The sequence below is a fragment of the Phragmites australis genome, chromosome 2 (assembly GCF_958298935.1).
Source record: "Phragmites australis chromosome 2, lpPhrAust1.1, whole genome shotgun sequence".
Classification (NCBI taxonomy): domain Eukaryota; kingdom Viridiplantae; phylum Streptophyta; class Magnoliopsida; order Poales; family Poaceae; genus Phragmites; species Phragmites australis.
The window spans coordinates 25,080,762-25,097,026 of NC_084922.1; positions in this window are offsets into that span (position 1 = coordinate 25,080,762).

Here is a 16,265-nt window from a genome sequence, read left to right on the forward strand (position 1 = left end):
ACATTCATGTTGTTTATCCATTCCTTGTCATCCTAAATTGCTTTTCGTTATTTTTCTTGTTAAGATCTTGTCATCACTAATCTTAGAATTGACGGCAGGATGAGGACCCACAACAATGCGGGTGATCTTCTTGAGGGTTCCAACGAGAACAATCCTGTACCGCCTTCGTCGTCGAGCATGGCAGATGTGCTCTTGCAAATCGAGCAGAATTGCCAAGCATAGACCACTTTGCTTGAGGCACTCATGCACAATCTAGCCCCTCAAGGAGGAGGAGGAACCAGGCGTCGTGATGACTAATCGGATTTTCTCCGTACTAGTCCTCTCACCTTCAAGGGAACTAAGGATCCTCTCGCTGCGGACCATTGGCTTAACACCATCGAGCATAAATTGCTCTCCTTTGGTGCAAGGACCACGAGAAGGTCATCTTTGTCACACATCAACTCCAAGGTGCGGCCGGTGCATGGTGGATGAACTATCTTGCCATGCACGCCGCCGATCATCGCGTCTCTTGGGCGAAGTTCCGCCAAGCCTTCCATGATTATCACATTCCCAAGAGGATGATAGAAATCAAGAAGCGGGAATTCCTGGACCTCCAGCAGAGGGGCAAGTCAGTAATGGAGTATGTGCAGGTGTTTAACCACCTTACACAATATGCACCGGAAGAAGTCAACACTGACGAGAGGAAGCAATATCATTCCGTGAGTGGTCTCTCATCCAAGATGCAAGACCGACTCTCCGCGCATGAGTTCGCCAACTTCAACAAGTTGGTAAGCACCTCTCTCACAGTCGAACACAAGGTTAAGAACCACCAGGAGGAGAAAAAGCGTAAGGGGGTCCCATCACCCTTTGTGGGTGAAAGTTATTAATGCCCGCGAATGGGGAGTCAACCTCCTCCATCTCATACGACGACTTCGGCTGCTCCACAACCTATGTGGGTGGCACCACGTCCCTACCCCTCATAGCAAGGACAGACTGCAAGGCCTTTGGGATCACAAGGAAGTGTGACTGGTGGCCCTGGCGGCATGTGTTACAATTGTTGGCATGTCAGGCACTTTGCACGTGATTGCTGATTCTCAAAGCCAGGAGTTGTGGTGGCTGCTTCAAGACCACCACTACCAGTGCAACCCTCTCAGTAGGCATCTAAGGCTACCCAAGTTCCCAAGCGTGGCAGGGTGAACAACATCACCGCTGAAGAAGCTCAAGAGGATGATGGCATGCTTATGGGTACGCTACTTGTAAACTCTCAACCCGCCATCGTACTTTTTGATTCCAATGCATCTCATTTGTTCATCAAGGAGGATTATGTCTTGTGTCATAATCTTGTCACCCAGCCACTTCCACCACTTTCCACATAGATGCGCCTGGTGCAGAAATGCATGCCGATCAAATAGTTTTGATGGTAAAGATTCTCATCGATAAGGTCCCCTTTCTCGCAAACTTGATCTTGATTGACACCAGAGGGATAGATGTCATCTTAGGGATGAATTGGTTAACCAAAATGGTGCTCTTATCAATTGTGCACGGAGGATCGTCTCTCTCAAAAATTCAGCTGGTGTCCAGATCCCCCTCCACCAAGTAGAGGGTGGTCCCCATCTTTATGCTTTAGAGGGTGCTGCAACCACGGACCTCTGGAATATCCCCGTGGTTTGCGAGTACCGGGATGCTTTTCCTGAGGAATTACCGGGGTTGCCTCCCAACTGGGATGTTAAATTTGTCATTGAACTCACACCCGAAAAGGCCCCGGTGTCTAAAAGGCCCTATCGTATGCCTGCCAATGAATTAATGGAGTTGAAGAAACAATTAAAGGAATTACTGGAGAAGGTTTTCATTCATCCGAGCTCCTCACCTTGGGGGTGCCCGACTATCTTTGTCAAGAAGAAGGACAACACCTTGAAGATGTGCATTGATTATCGTCCTCTCAACACGAAAACTATCAAAATTAAATATCCCCTTCCCCGCATTGATATCTTGTTTGATCAATTGATCTGTCCTCGTTTCTTTTCCAAGATTGATCTAAGGTTGAGTTATCACCAAATAAAAATCCGATCGAAGGACGTTCCCAAAACAACTTTCTCTACTCGCTATAGACTCTATGAGTATACCATCATGTCCTTCGGCCTAACCAATGCATTGGCCTACTTCATGTATTTAATGAACATCGTGTTCAAGGAGGAGTTGGATTCTTTCATTGTAATCTTCATCGATGATATCCTTGTTTATTCCAAGACCAAAGAAGAACATGCCCAACATCTTCGAGTCATTTTTGAAAGGCTCCGTGAACATCGTCTCTATGCCAAGTTTAGCAAATGCGAATTCTGGCTCAAAGAAGTTGCCTTTCTTGGCTACGTCCTATCTGAAAATGGTGTCGTTGTTGACCCAAACAAGGTTCAATATGTGCTCAATTGGAGGCAACCACAAAACGTCACCGACATACGAAGTTTTCTTGGATTTGCGGGATACTACAGCTGGTTCATTGAGAACTTCTCCAGAATTGCTAAGCCCATGACTGGACTCTTGCAGAAGGGCATGAATTTTGTATGGTCTGATTCTTGTGAGCGAACTTCCCAAACCTTGAAGAGTCTTCTCACTACTGCGCCCGTCCTTTCTCAACCAGCTGTAGATAAGAGTTTTGATGTTTATTGTGATGCTTCCCGCATAGGCCTCGGTTGTGTTCTCATGCAAGAGGGCCGAGTCGTCACCTATGCTTCTCGCCAATTAAAGCGCCATGAAGGAAATTATCCTACCCACGATTTAAAGCTTGCAGCCGTTGTGCATGCTCTAAAAATCTAGCACAACTACCTCCTTGGAAATCTTTGCAATATCTATACCGATCACAAGAGTCTTAAGTATATCTTCACTCAAGCTAACCTCAACATGAGGTAAACGAGATGGCTTTAATTGATCAAGAACTATAAATTGGAGGTTCATTATCATCCCAGAAAAGCAAAAATCGTTGCCGATGCTTTGAGCAGAGAGGCTCAATGCAAATTGTCTTATGGTTAAGCCCGGGAATGCCACACTTTGTGATGATTTTCGGAGGCTTGGACTCAAGATGGTATCAGAAGGATTTCTTGCAAATCTAGAGATCAAATCCACCATCATCAACCAAATCAAGGAAGCACAAAAGGAAGGTGCCGGCATGAAGAAAATCCATGACAAGATTAAGAAAGGGCAAGCTAGATGCTTTTCCATGGATGATCAAGGCACTTTGTGGCTCGAAAGATGTCTAGTAGTTCCTAAGGTTCCTGAGCTAAAAAATAAAATTTTGGATGAAGCTCATGATTCTTTGTTATCCATTCAGCAGGGGAGTACCAAAATATACCAAGACCTCAAGTAGAGATTTTGGTGGATCCGCATGAAGTGTGAGATCACTCGTTATGTCAACGACTGTGACGTTTGCCAGAGAGCCAAAGCCGAACATCTCAAGCCAGCTGGTACGCTCCAACCCTTACCTATTCCCTCTTGGAAGTGGGAGGAAATCGATATGGATTTCATTACCGGGTTTCCTAAGACCTCTCGAGGGTATGACTCAATTTGGGTCATTGTGGACCGGTTGACTAAATCAGCCCATTTCCTTCCCGTCAAAACCACGTACTCTGTCAAGCAATATGCGGAGCTATATCTCGCTCGAATTATTTGTCTTCATGGTGTTCCTATGAAGATAGTCTCCAACCATGGTTTCATCTTTGTATCTCATTTCTGGAAGAGCCTTCATGAAACCATGGGAACTGAGCTTTTCCATAGCACTGCCTACCATCCCTAAACCGATGGTCAAACAGAGAGAGTGAATCAAATACCTGAAGATATGTTGCGAGCTTGTGCTCTCACGTATGGAAAGCAATGGGAGATTTGCTTGTCATTTGCTAAATTCTCCTACAATAATAATTTCCAATTGAGCATCAAGATGCCCCCATTCGAAGCGCTTTATGGAAGGAGGTGTCAAATGCCTCTGAATTGGTTCAAGTCTGGCGAAAGAGCCTTTCTGGGCCCAGATTTGGTCAAAGAAGCAAAAGAGCATGTCCGAACCATTTGCAAGAACCTTCACACAGCTCAATCTCGTCAGAAAAGCTATGACGATCGTTGTCGACGTGAGCTTGTGTTCAAAATTGGAGATTTTGTCTATCTTAAGGTCTCTCTCCTCAGACGAACACAACATTTCTAAATAAAAGGAAAGTTGGCACCACGTTATGTTGTGTTCAACTGGAGCTACCTCCATCTCTCTCCACTGTGCATAATGTCTTCCATGTCTTGCAATTGAAAAAGTGTCTCTATGTTCCAACTGAAGTTGTGACAGTGGGTGACCAAGACCTTCAGCCCGACCTTTCTTATTGCGAGCATCCTATTCGCATTCTTGATGAAGCCGAATGGAAGACACGACACAATTCATTTAAGTTTCTCAAGGTTCAATAGAGCAATGTACTAGTGCAAAACCACCTTTTCTTTGAGTTAGGGAGACACACAATCGAATCGACCATGGGTTCTTCATGAAATTAGGCAAACTGGAAGGATCAGAAGTTCTAAATTTTGGATCGGAACTTTCGGTTAACCTCGAGTTAACCCAACCGAGAGCCTCGTTTTCGTAGAAGTTCTGACTTTTATACCCGAACTTCCGATTGAATAGAGCTGCAACCCGAGAACCCCATTTTTTTAAAACACCAGATGTTCTAACCACATCGGGTGTTCAGATGATCAGAACTTTCGATGTTACTGTTGATCAGATGATTTTCCTTTTTATTTACTATGCTGATATCTTGCATATTTTGTAATTAATTCATACTAACTTCAAAAATCATGAAACTGGTTGCGTTAGCTTCATATGAGTATGAACTACCTGTTAAAAATGTTAGAACTCCCGAAATACTTTTTGATAATTAATTAATTAAATGTGTTTAGTTTAATTAAATAATAATTAATTAATACCATGTCCTAAAATTATGAAACCACTTGGAAAATTCAATTTATGATTAGTGATATTTACCAAAAATATAATTTGGTATGAAAGTGTTGTTTAAATTATTTAAGCTCATTTAATCTTGATAGCTAGCTTAATTAAAGTTCTTTTTGGACATACCTTAAATAAATCATTTATACCATGAGCATATGTACTACAATCTGAGTGAATCTTGTTGCATTTTGATCTTTACTCAGTACCACATCTCCCATTAAATTTTCATGGCATTTGGTGCATTTCTCATAGCATTTTGTCACATTGATTGTGATGCAAGGTTCTTCCTTTTAGCTATCGACGAACTGGGGAGCGACAGGGGTATTCTGGAGGTGGAACCTGATTATGATTTTGTGTGTGAAGCAATTGTGCACCAAGGCAAGCATCTAAGCTTGTTGAGCACATTATTTTGGATCATATGTTGCCTTTAATTTGATAAAGTATGCTATATGTATGTCACACATGATAGTTAGTCGAGGTTGGGTTTTTGGGACTAGATTTTAATTGTTGCATTACCCATACTTGGTATTGTTATCTCCTAATCCATTGTAATCCTGGGTATAGCACTTAATGGTCTAACTTAAAATGAATATGTCATGTTTAGTAAGGCTTAGGTCATCGGTAGAAGTCGAGAGGTGGTTTGACCATCGTTCACGAGCTTAGGACTTATTCTTATTTCATAAATACAATGATGATGATGGGATGTATAAGTCAGTGCGGATGAGATGAGATTCGAATGGGCAATAGGGATGGATCGAGAAGGGAGTCTCGGATGCTATAGGCTCACTTGAATCGATTAAGCACCGTCTATTGTTGTAGTTAACTTTAGCATTTTCAGTAGTTACCACATGTCAATATAATGGTAGATAAGCTGAATATCTTTTGTAGCTGTGACATTTTGGCTTGTTAGCCTATGATGTCGTGGGCATAATATGCTTGTAGAGGTAACGTCGTAAAAGTGTTGTGGGTATAATAGGCTTATAGTGGTATCTAGTTTGCTCGGAAACTAGTTCTAGCTACCTCCACACCTTTAGGCGTAACTAGGGTGCTCCGAGAGTAGCCATAGTGGACCTCCGCACCTATAGGTGCATGTTCAAATGGTCGGAGATCAATTGGAAAAGGTTGACCGTACCCCCTTGTGTGCACCTTAGCGGGTGACACAAGCCGAATGGTCATTGTGTCATGTGGGTAAAGATGTACCCCTACAGGGTGTAAGATCAATTCAAATTATCGCGCTCTCAATTATGAGTATGCTTCTATCCATTTACATCAACGTTAGAGTTCTATTATTGAGATGTTGTGATGGAATATTGGGACATAGCTGGTGATGTTAATGAAAAGTTACAGCTTTTTTATGTTGATGGTCTCATAATACAAGGGTGTTTGGTTAGATGTAGATGCTTACACTTGAGTCCAAATCGCTTTTGCATGTGAAGTTACTTAACCTTTATGGTTGAGTCCTTGCTGATTACCCATTGGAGTCGGGCTATTTATAAGTACCCTTTATGGATTAAGTCTGCGAGTACGTTCGTACTCACATGCTTTATTTGCTTTTCAGTGAGAAAGATTTGGTTTTTGGCTATTTTACGCCCGCCGATGTTGGTGACGAGCGGGAGTAGTGTCATTCTACTCATGAGTTGTTATTTGGGGGTGGCGTCTTAGGGAAAATGGTGCTACCCATCTTTTATCGTTATGTAACTTATTCCGCTGCGTAGCTACTCTAGCAAATGTTCAGGTTATGTATTTTGATGTAAAGTTAAATCTACTTAAGGACTTGTAACTTAATTTAATTACTCTCTCTTTATCATATCTTATGATGATGTGCTTGTTGTAATGGCATGTGTTTCGATCCTAGAAGTAAACACATGTCAGGACTACCGGTGTGGTATTATGGTTAATCGTTATGGGCATGATTATGGAAAAATGATCGTCCTAATGATTAGCTCGAATGTTATTTGGACAGTTCCCCATAATGTTCATCAAGATAGGTCCAAAGGCATACATGGATAGGGTGCTGAAGAAATACAATGTGCATAAATTCTTTGTCTCGCATGCTCCTACTGTTAAGGGCAATAAGTTTGGGATATTCTGATATGCGATGTCTAATAAACCATTATGAAATTGATCGATAAAGTTGATTCCTTATACTTCAGCTGTAAGAAGCATTATGTATGCACCTTGATTTAGTTTTCACAACTGGGATACTTGGCAGACATCAGTCAAATCATGGATTGGACCACTGGAAAGTCATGTAGAAAGTCCTTCACTATTCGCAAGGCAATAAGTACAACATACTCATGCTTAAGAATCTGTTTGTGAGGTGTGTGGATAATAAGGAAAACCAGATATGTTTTATCCTCACCCTCTCTAGAGGAGCTATCTCGTGGAAAAGCTCCAAACAGATACTTACGGCATCGTCAACAATGCAAGCTGAGTTTGTAGCATGTTATGAGGCTACCAAGCAGGTTGTATGACTAAAGAACTTATATTATCCTAGAATTAAGAATGTAAGATAGCATTATGAAACCACTTATGTTATGCTCAGTTTCTATATGAGTAACAAGTGATGATGCCAAACATATCAACATTAAGTATCATGTTGTGAAAGATAGAATCTAGGATCAAGCAATTAGTGTCAAGCACATAAGTAATAAGTCAATGCTTGTGGCGCCGCTAACTAAAGACTTACCACCCCATATTTTTTTTGTGATTATGTTGCTGCCATGTGGTTATTGAAAAGCCTATGATTCTGGATAAGAGGATCATAAAGCAAAGCAACTCTCATTAACCATAACGAATTTCCATTTCGAGATGGAGTGGTATACTATAGGTATTTGGGTTTCAGTGGTATTTCATCAACCGTTGTAAAGCTTTGCCTTGGTGTATTATTTCATTGAGAGTGAGCTTATGATGTTAGCCTTACGATCAAGGGGGAGAATGCTAGATTGATCTCAGACAACTAATCCTATAAACCGAAATATTTGGGGAGCTCAGACTCCACGAGCACCACGATCGGGGGCGCTAACCAACATGTTGGTTGCGGTCCCACCTCCATGCAGCACCATAAAACCAGACAAGGGAAGCCCGATAGTAACAAGTCATCAACTCACAAAAATCAGCCGTCTGTCCTACACCCAAAACCCTAACCGATCCTTAAGGGTGCTGTTAACGGGGTGAAGACCACCACTGCTTCATCCACAACTACATGCTAGCGATTAGCAACACTAGGCCAATGACTTCTTCCTCACACCGGCATCACTACATCACCTGATCACACTCCATCACCATCTACCCCACGCCATCTTCAAGACCCAATTACTGCTCAGGGCTCAGGTCAGTATCACACTTCCACAACTAATGAAGGTGTTCAGTTTTGAGGGTTAGTAATCATGTCTTAGGGAGATTAAGGCCTAACAAAAATATGAATAAGATGGCTCACTCAAACATCCCCAGTTTGTCCCCAGCTCTAGCTCTAAGAATTTCTAGAGCTAGGAATATTCATCTCTAAGAACTCTTGGAGATGGAGCTTTGCCAAACATGCCCTTAATTAAACATACGTATCGCTTATCTCGGCACGGTGGATTTGGTTCAAAACCCTTAAGTTAATGGTACAGACCTAAATGGGGGATTGACCTAGTAATTTTGAGGATTTAGTTGCATTTTTTAGGATGTAGATCATATTCCACCCCTCGCTCCCTTATATATACAATTATGTTGTGAATTTTACCATTTTCTAACAGTCGTGGTAGGTGTTTATTGATGGGAGGCAAGCAAGAGATATTATTACAAGGAAGTTAGGAATGTATGATGTGGGGCTAGCATTGCATGGGAAGACGGTGTGGCCCACTTAGGGCTGGTTTGGGTGCTAATGAGGAAAAACCATGTGTAATTAAATCACAAAGGGGATTTTTTTTTTGTGCAAATGAATTCCCCCTCAACCCCAAGGGACTTTCCCTGCTGTCATCTGGGAGACGCGGGGCTGGGGAGGTGTTGATTCAGTTAATTCATGAAGAAGCAAAGAATTCAAAAAGTTGGAGAAAATTCAGAGACTTCAAGTAAGGAAAGGAAAATAAGTACTTGTAACAATCACAAATTGCTTAAAGGAAGTACTCTAATCTGCACTGATTCAGCAAAACCACATTCATATACAAACATCTAAGACATGTAACAATCTGTAGCCCTACTGCATGCTTCTGATCCAATTAATCTGTATAACTAATCATCCATTCACACTGTTAGCTAATTAATTCCTGCAAGCATCTTAATCCGCAAGTACAGAGAATGATTGAACTGTGAATCAAGCAACATCATATCTGCATTATACAAGAATTGATAGATCCCTCACAAACTCTTTTGGATTTGCAACGAATTGATGGATTTGGGTAAGTCACATGAACTCCTTCTCATCTCCTTCCTCGAAACATGGTGAATATGAGCAGTAGAACCCTAGAGAAAAGAGAGGAGAGGAGAGGACGAAGAAAATTTCGTACCATTACAGGAAGCCCTGATGCCGAGATACCATGCTCAAGTGGTGATGACTCACCAAAGCCAAATGCGTTGTCGGAGCGGAGAGATGGTCACTGGAGAGAGATGAGGTTGTGAGGCCACCAGTGGCGAGGGAGAGCATGAGTAGGAAAACACCGCCGGTAGTGACTCGCTCGCACGTGGTTGTGAAGGAGGTGCAGGTGGCATGGCAGATGTGGAGGTGGGGGTCGACAACAGGGATGATGAATCGTGAGATCGGGTAGACCAAGCAAGAGAGCGGCGGGAAAGAAAATCACGAGTTGGGAGGTGTTTATTTTTTCCCTATGGAAGGACGAGTTTGGGGGAAGAAAGGCCCAGGGAACTTTTGGCCTGCGTGGTATCCAAATTGTGGCCAGACATTAAAGGGGGAGCCAAACCATGGGTCAGATTATCCCCATGAAATGGGCTAGGATCCCAGCGGGGTTTGGGTCATCCAAACAAACCCTTAGGGTGGTGCCATTTTTAATTTGCACCGGTGGCCTCATCCAAGTACACTACTACAAAACTGGCCATATATGCCAGCCCATCATTATCGGTTCCTAATGAGTCAGCAATGATGGTGCTTTACTACCGGTCCATATGCCTTGCAAGAAAAATCAGCTAATATAAAACAGTAACAAGGGGAATCACTACCGACTGATAAATTGAGCTGGCAGTGATGCCCTTCACTACTGGTTTATAGTACCAACCGATAGTGAAGGGGTGGTCGGACCCGAATTTCTATTCCAACCGACTTTTGCTCACAAAAGCTCACGTTCGCCCTCCCCCCCCCCCTCTTATCTCTCACGTTCGGCTACCTTATCCTCCCCACCGGCCACATCTGGCTTGCTCTCTCCCTTATCCTCTCCTACCGGCCTCGCAATCCAATCCAAGGAGTCCACCGGCCTCGAGGCCATCTGCGAGCTCCTTAAGCCCAGCCTCTGCACGGAGTTCACCTACATCGTCTGTAAGGGGGGCCCCGTCGACGAGATGCTCCTCATCATCCAGGGCCGCCTCAAGAGCTCCACCAACAATGGCGGCCGCATGGGGTTCTACAACCAATGCCTGCTCAAGGAAGGGGACTTCTGCGGCAATGAGCTGCTCACGTGGGTGCTCGACCCCAAGGCTAGCGTCAACTTCCTGCTCTCCACGCGCACCATAAGGGTCATCTCTAAGGTTGAGGCCTTCGCGTTGCGCGTTGAGGAGCTCAAGTTCGTCGCCGGCTAGTTTCGGTGGCTGCATAGCACGGCAGCTACAGCAGACGGCAGTGGGCGGCCGAGCAGCTGTGATTGCTTTTCTTGATTTTTGTGAATGTTTGTGATTACCAAATGTGTGTGGGTGAGAATATTTGTGATTGCGATTGTTTACGATTGTTCTATGATTTTGTGATTTTTGTGAATGTTATGTGAATTTGTGAATGTTCTGTGATTGTTTGTAAGCAATACGGCGAGGTCTGATGGCGGCGAGCATGGCGAGGTCTGGTGGCGGCGGCGGCGGGCAAGACGGTGAGCGCAGCGATGTCCGGTGGCGGCACGACGGATGGATTTATTTTCTTTTTCTTTTTTGTGCTAGAAAAAGGCTTCCCTACCGGTCCAAAAACATCGGCAGTGATGACATCCTAGGCTTCACTGCTCGTTACATACTGCCGGCTAGTAAGCCAGCTATAGTGTCGATTTTCCGTAGTAGTGGTAGTAACTATGGGTCAACTGGCATACCTACTACTCCCTAGGTCTACTTTTATAAGGCATATCTTGATTTAGAAAAGTCAATGTTAATAAGTTTTGACCAATAATTAGTCAAATTATATACATATTTAAGTTGTATAGATAGATTCATATTTCCAAAGTGCTTTTAATATGATGTTTATTTGTAACAATTGATAAATATTGAAATAAAAATAAATGTCAAATTCTACTTTTGAAGATTTTTCTAAACCAAAATACTACGTCTTATAAAAATGGACGGAGGAGTATATCATATGTGCAACTTCCGTATGATTCTTGCAACAGTTTCTGCTTAAACCATTTTCTTAACTGCTGTTTGAGCTAACACGGATCTCAAACACAAACATATGCTTTGGGTATATAGTGTTTTCTGCCTAGCTCTCTGTGCATGTGGTAAAGCAACATTCCAAATTAAAAATGTTCTTGTGCCAATTTCAGTTTCTGAACAAATTAAAAACCGACCGATTGAGTAGCTTGGTTTCTGTTTATGTACTAGCTAGGTCAAATATTCATTGATTAAAGAGGACTTCCTCTTCAATTACCCGCAAATTATTAAGCACATGACACATGCATGTGATAAATTTAGGAGACGAAAAAAAGGACTAATGGAGAATTAGACAAGGGGGAGAGGACATCCTTGATGATCTATCTATCTATCTTTCTATCTCCAGAAATGTGATGACGACAAGGCAGAAAACAACAGAAAGAGGCTGATGGCTGCTGCCGCTTTGGAATGTCTGATCGAACAGCGGCAAGTTTTAACAGAACTTGTAACTAACCACAGATATATAGCTAGTATTTTTATATATTTTAAAATATAACTACAGATATATAGCTATAGTCAGAGCAGTATACACCAAGGGGAAAGACACAATAAGAGTGAGACTTGGAGGGGCACATAATTTTATTTTTACAAGATGCACATAGAAATCTCTGCAGCATTCTGTGCCCATATATCTATATGCTAGCTTGTGAGAGGTAGACGACAAGTTGGGAGCATGCATGCTAGAGTAGCAGTGAAGAGTTTGTGGCGCAGCCTTAGAAATAAAGAAATATAGAAGCCTTCATGTGTGCAGGCAAAGAGACAAGAGCTGGGTGGAGGGCAAGTGCAGTTATCGTTGAAAAGGGAGAATATAAATATTTTCCAATGCTTTATAACCGCGCAATTTAATCGACACGTAAATTTCATATCTGGAGTAATACTAATATCAATTTTTCATTACAAGAGCCTAATTTGTTTTTGTACAACATCGTGTACAGAAGCAAGCTCTGGTTGGTTAGCAAAGTTGGTTCCTCTGAAATATTTTTGTTTTCTGCACCATTTTTCCTTTGAAATAATAGCTTCCACTCTGTTTTTTTTTTTTTGGTGTGAGTGTCTGTCTCAAACTCAGGCTCTAAGTGGATTGTAGTGTTAGAAAACAAAGAAACTTTAGAGCATCTATGATATTATTATCTACAAAGTTTCTACGTTCCAGACACTCTCAGGCACTCGAGCAAACAGCCAGCGAATCGATCAATCATGGCAAGCCTCTGCATGTATAGCACTCGAGGTGTGCTGATGCTTTGAATCTACTCAGAGAATCGCTAGCTGCATGAATGCAGTTTTTAGATTAAAAAAGTATAACTTCGGTTTCTATATCAACAGTATGGGTAGGCAGGTTGCACTTGCACTCAAGTAACCTAGCCAGCTGAGGTATATATGCTAACTTCACGCATGCATGCATCTATAGCCAGCCACCCGTACTGCAGGGTTTAACTACCCCGGACCAAAGTATGTTAAAGCATCTACAAGCAGCTGTGCGATCGAGCAGTCCTACAATGCACGTAGTGCCATTTTGTAGTTGGGTCTCATATGATCCAGAGATCCGGGACCGTGTAATTTCCATGGATCAGCTCGAGATCGTTTGCATGTTGCAGCTACTTTGATTCAAGTTATTTGGTCCATGCATGATGCACATGTTTGAGGGAGACGTACACCTCGGTACAAGTACTTCCCTTAATCCTATAGGATTTTATAGCGCTGCCAGTTAATTCCAGTATATGTGTTGATTATTATGTTCATAAGTACGCGTAGTGCCAATTCAATTCAATTCTTGAAAACAGTTTTGTTGCCTTTCTCGTCGTCTGATGGAACCATCTTTAAATTAGGTCAACTTAACAGTCGATTTTCAAGCCCAACTTGATTCATGGCCTTTTAATACCATTTAAAGTGTGGAAGTAAATTCTATAGGATCCTATCTAGAAAGACTCTCATAAGATTTCATTCATGTCATCCATTCTGTGATCTAATGGCTGGACTGAAGACCTCATGTATGTCACCTATTTTGTGATCCAATGGTTAGGCTGAAGAGAAGAGAGAGGAAGTGGACATGTGTCATCACAGAGGAGAGGGTCCTTCGTAGGACAGGATCCTATAAAATTTGCTTTCTTGGAGTGTAATCTGTATAGGGTGACGGCAGCCACATCAGTGATTGACTAATATATTACATATATTACATGGTAAAGATTTGAAACAATTCTAGAGGTCAAAGTTACCGTAGATACTGTTTATATGGGTCTCACGTATGTATACATCCATATATATGGATACGGATACATATGTGTATATGTATATGTATATGTATATATATACTTATATGTATGCATACGTATACACATACGTATATGTAGGTGTGTATACATACTTTTTTGTGAAATTCCAGAAAATAGCGAAAGTAATAATAGTTATATTGATAAATTAGCTAAAATAATCTAAAATGCATAGAAAAACATCTAAAACTCAAAAAAAATATGAAACAAATTTATTTAGGTTCGTATTACTATCATCTATATGTTAAAATTATGTGCATGTATGAAAGTAACACTGTCTTTTTAATAATTAAATGAATGTATTAAATATTGATAAATTCATAAATAAATATTAAGATGCCCAAAATTGGTGAATCTAATTTTTCTAGTCTTCTTTTGTCATGCTATATCCAACAAAAATAGGCGCAATATAGGCGCGCCAATCCACCTAGTTGAAGTGGTGCCGCTAGGAAATTGACCTCAATTAAACCCTTGCGTTGATCTTTCACATATGCTCTTCTCTTTTGTCATTGCCTTCTCCCCCGTCCAACCTCCTCCTTGGCTTGATACCCAGGCTTGTTTGGAACCCATGAATTTGCCGTATTTTTTGTCATATATTAATTTTTCGATTCACATGCAAAAAAAAAAAAGTTTCCACTTTTCAAATGGTCCTAAGATAGCTTTACTAGACGAACCTTGTTTAGTGCTGTCGCCTGTCCTGATATTACAAATTATGGCTTGAGAAATGGAAATATCAAGTTGATTTGCTTTTGTGTGTAAACTGTAAAGGAAGCTCAAAGGCTCAAGGTAAAAGAGACCAAGAAAAATCAGAAAATTGATCCACACCAGGTCCCAGTTATGAGATCAAGCACTTGATCTGCCGGGGACCCTTGTTTCACCTAATACTTTTCTGCAGCCCCTTGTGTGGGGACCCTTGTTTTGGGTCACTGAAGTGTCGCATCCCGTGTATATAGTGAGGATGGATGAGCACAATTTCCCTCTTGGCTTGCCAGATGCCCATCCCTATCTGGCTTTTCAACCTCCATCCACCCTAACCAAAAGGAGTTTAAAGAGATATAACTGTAATGTTATCCCAACTAATTCTGTCTCCAAAGTTGAAAATTTCTTCCTAGGTAGCGGTAAGTAGCTGATAGATGACAATTGACAATTCACTTGACGGCTAATGCTTATTGGACAGTAACGATATTGGCCAAATATTCGAATCTTTATAGAATTACAGGACTTTTGTACATCGATCAAAAGGAGGTTGATTGCTTATCCAAAGTTTCCGATCACCCTCACTCTGACTGAAAGTCTCCATCTCTCACTTACCCGGTTACCCCCCAAAACCCTAGTCCTCATCTCTCTCACTGAAAGTCTCGGAATTAATTAATGACTGATGGACTCATTTACTATCTGTTATTTTTATTTCATCATAAATATTTGAGATTCCATGTTACCAAGTAGTATATATAAGATGTAATTTCCATTCCTAAGTAAGTATACACGGCGTTTTATCTCTTTATATGTTTAAGGCTTGGTCAAGCACATTTTTCTTTGTGGTTTCCGTGATGTCATGGGATGGTGAAACGTGTGTACATTCTTGGAAAACTCCAGCGTATTCAAACTGTTACTTTTTATTATGACTTCTACTCGACGTGCATATGGAACTAATTAAAGGTCAGTGTTTCACCTCAGTCCATGCCATAATAGTTGCTGCAGCGCTCCATCTTAATCAGGTCGACTCCGAGGAGTGCACTAAAATCATTCAATCAAACACAATTAATGGATTTATATATGACATGTAATGCCTAGAGAAGCCACACTAACCACTTGGAATTGGCAAAATGGGGTGCCACACCCCTTTCCGGCCGATAGAGCCCGCATCACAGCGGCGCCCTCCGCCGGACAGGACCACCAGCCAGCCGTCGCCGTCGGTCGCTTGGGTGTTGCGAGTTATGTGCGCGCGGCCCACGCGACCTCGTGGGCGCGCGTACCAATCCCGATGAGCACCCGAAGAGAGGAGCCAAGCGCGCGCCCGTCGCTAGCTTTTGGTCGCCTCATCACACGTCCGACGACGCCGTCCCGATCGCGCTCGGCCGCCGCTGGGGGCAGATGATGACGGATCCGACTAATATTACTACAGAACATCATATATGTAACGTCTTATCAGTATTGATTTAATAGTAATCGGCACTGAAGACGTATCAGTACTGGTTCTTAAATTCTAGCACGCGAAAAATAACTGAGGAAATAAAAATCGGCACTGATAGTTATTATCAGTGTCAGTTTCAGCGACGAATCGGCACTGATACAGTCACTATCAGTGCCAGTTTAGACACGAGTTACGAACCAGCACCGATAATTGTTACTGTCACAGCTCATTTTAAAAATTTCATAACTTTTTCACACGAAGTCGGATGGAAAAAAAATTATATGAAAATCATAGCTCTCGATGATATTACAACTTTATAGTTGAGAACTTTTTAATTTGAGGTCATTTAAATACCCAAATAATTATAATA